Source organism: Cyprinodon variegatus, unplaced genomic scaffold (assembly GCF_000732505.1).
Source record: "Cyprinodon variegatus isolate N-32 unplaced genomic scaffold, C_variegatus-1.0 Scaffold583, whole genome shotgun sequence".
In the NCBI taxonomy this organism is placed as follows: Eukaryota; Metazoa; Chordata; class Actinopteri; order Cyprinodontiformes; family Cyprinodontidae; genus Cyprinodon; species Cyprinodon variegatus.
The window spans coordinates 1-3,752 of NW_015151036.1; positions in this window are offsets into that span (position 1 = coordinate 1).

Here is a 3,752-nt window from a genome sequence, read left to right on the forward strand (position 1 = left end):
ATATTATACTATGACTCATTTTAGCCTATTTCTGACGTCATATTATACTATGACTCATTTTAGCCTATTTCTGATGTCATACTATACTATTACTCTTTTTGGCCAATTTCTTACATAATACTACACTGAGACTCTTTTTATTCTATTTTTGATGTCATACTATACTATGACTCGTTTTAGCCTATTTCTGACATCATACTATACTATGATTCATTTTAGCCTATTTCTGAAGTCTTATTATACTGACTTAGTTTAGCCTATTCCTGATGTCATACTATACTATTACTCATTTTAGCCTATATCTGATGTCATACTATACTATGACTCTTTTTGTTCTATTTCTGACATCATACTATACTATGACTAGATTTAGCCTATTTCTCACAACATACTATACTATGACTCTTTTTAGCCTATTTCTGATGTCATACTATACTATGACTATTTTTATTCTATTGCTGATGTCATATTATACTATGACTCTCTTATTCTATTGCTGATACTATACTATTACTCTTTTTGGCCAATTTCTTACATCATACTACACTGAGACTCTTTTTATTCTACTTTTGAGGTCATACTATACTATGACTCGTTTTACCCTATTTCTGATGGCATACTGTACTATGACTCGCTTTAGCCTATTTCAATTTGAAAAACTCACATGAAGAGAAAAGACAATTAGGAGAAATTTATTGATACAATTTGTCTTTGGTGCTCAGATCTTGGCAGGAAACACAGTGCTTAATTTTGATATATATGCATAAACAGGAGCAAGGAATAGGGCTGTTTCCCCCCAAGCCTTAAACTGGTGGTGGAGTCGAGATAGATGAAGTTGGTCAGTCTGTAGACTGCTGGTTAGCTAGACAGTATGCTGAGCTTATGGGGAGATCCAGTGGATTGTGTGAGCTGATACTCGAGCTTCAATAAGGGACCTGGAAGATGGAAGTCCAGTTGGATAACACAGGTTGAGAGAACCTGTCCATGATGAGCAAGCATGAAGTGACAGTAGAGGCAAAACTCCCCATTGGGAAGAAACCTCTGGCAGAACCAGGCTTAACATGTTGGTCTTCTGCCGGACCGGGAGGAATGACACTCTGATGAAGCTTTAGCTACGATGGTGGAGGAGGGACTGGAGGTGGGTCGAATTGGTGTCATCTGAATGAAGTCACAGCGCATCCACAGCCTGCGGATCGGAGGCTTTTTAAGATGAACTTTGGATGCTGATTGGCTTTCGTGGAAGTGTGGTTCAAAGCTGATTGGCTGTATCGCAGGTGGATGCAGGAGAGCAATAGTTTCTTCAGTTGAACTTCCGCCTAGGCTCCATTTTCAAACATGGATCGACCCATTAACAAGCAGTAATTGGTTAACACAATGCATAGTATGTTATATGCTACTCTTTAAGCATAATATCTTCTTTTTGCCATGAAACATTACATTGGTCTTTTTTTCTCATTCAAGCAATGCACATTATGTGTCATTGCACTTAATGTGACACATTTTACACCAATAGGTTACGTATGAGTGATATAATAAAACTTATTTAGCATTAAACACAGTGCAGAATGATAAATTCGATCCATATCCTTCAGTGACTTATTTATGTTGGTCAGCTTTCCTCATCTTACATGGCACAATTTTGTGTATTAAAATGCTGTATTGGCTGATATGCACCACACATTGTTTTTTTATTAGCAGCAATGACATTTAATGAAACAGACATCACGTTGAAACTGTACAACATACACATATAATGCTGAGATTTTCAGTTCAGATCGTCTTTCAAACCATTATCAGGTACATAAATCATTACTAAACAAGTTACAACAGAAACATCCAAATTCAAAATTCAGATATTACTTGTTTGTTTATTTTTCTCCTGTTAGGTTTGAGTTTAACCCCCGGCAGCTGTTCTCAAGCCACAGCTCAAGACTCTGAGGGAAGTGTTAATAACGAAGGATGAGAATCAAAGAAGGCCTTTTCCTGCTGCCAACACCTTGTTTTGGACCCTCCTGAGCTACCATCTGTTATAGCTGGAAAGAAAAGGGATCAGTTGGGCTAAAGTCTCTGGGAGCCAGACTCACTTTTAAGCCTCTGGTTTTGATCTTTGTGAAACAATTTATTATTGAAGACTGAATACAAATGTCTCCTTGTCGGCACAGCTTTGCACGTCTGTTTGTTTCGTCTTTGCTGAACTGTTTAGTCCCTAACAAGTCGTTTGGGTTGAAAGATAAGTGTTATTCTGACTGCACTTAAATGTTTTATTATAGCAATATTCAGACAGCAATTGCCTGCATTCAAACCCTTTTCTTTGAACTTTATAGTTGATTTGTTAAGGAGGTTTTGGTTAAGGCTTCTACATAAGAAGTACCTAGATTACAATACATAACTCCCTTGGCATCTTTATTTGGTGTTATTCCAACTTACTTGGCTGAAGTTAACTGTTTGAAAGGGGCCAAACCAAAATGGACGTCTACTGAATTCAGATTTCTAAACACTTAGTTTGCATAGTGTTTACACCGACTCTAACATTGGGATTTGAAGGCTGTGCAACACCAGCAATTTTCCTGTAAGACATCACTGGTGAAGAACTTCTAAGGTGTAACTTCTCTAAACGTTAAAGAGCAAAACAAGAAAAAGAACCCATCCTTTTCTTTTCAGGGGTCCGTTTTACGAAACAGGTTTACTGAAAACTAAGTTTTCTAAACCTGAAATCAGGGAAACTGAGTTTTCAGTTTCACAAAGAATTTACTCAACCTCTGTGTCAGTCATCGTAGTAACATTCTCCCAAGTGCTAACCTGGCCGGTAGCAGGTTATGTTCAGTAAACTCAGAGTATCCCCTCCTCTGTTCTCCTTACAGCCAATCAGATTATATTTCCTGATTTAGTCAGATTTATGTCATAGTTTGGTGCTTAAAACCAAATTCGGCTAAACACATTAGGTTTAAAAAAAAAAAAAGCGTTGCATGTCCATTTCATGAGGATCTTATTAAAGAATTATCAACATTATTTCACAGAGAATTAAATATCTATAGGGTAGGAACTCAGTTGACAGGATATAAAATGTATTTGTTGATTTGTTTAATATGAGCAATAGAGGGACCATTTCATTTCTATTTACTTATTTTTACAGTACATCCAGAACTACTGAAATTATTTTTAGATTACACAAATGGATTAATTCTGCAGGGGAAAGGAACTACCTTAAGGTTAGGATTCATTCAGTGGTGGTAACCTTCTTAGCCTACTGGCACAATCTGAAGCCATTCTATGGGACTGATAGAATGGCTAATAACGTCCATTTATTGGGATAATAACATCCAAACCTGCTGCAAATACCCAAATACTTACTGTGTAATGGAAGACTGAATCAAACTGAGGAGGAACCCATGAGCTGATGAGCAGGTCCTGTTAGACTTCCTCTTCACACGCGTTAGTTTTACTGAATATGTATTCCTGATATCTGAACATTTTCTTTTTCAAAATGCCCATTTCAAATAAAATTACCCTCCTTACATATAGAATAAACATTCTGGATGTCTAGAAATGTATTTCAGGTCTCCATATTCCTATTGTTACTGGTTAGCATTTGTATTATTTTGACTATGATGAAATGTAGTCCAGATCTCAAATATGTATTGAGTCAAGTTGTGATCTGCCATAGCCCACTTCATATAAACACACACATTAACTCGAGCAGCAATCTCCTCCTTCACCATCTTTCTCTGCTTTGCAGCTGTAATCCTGTTTCT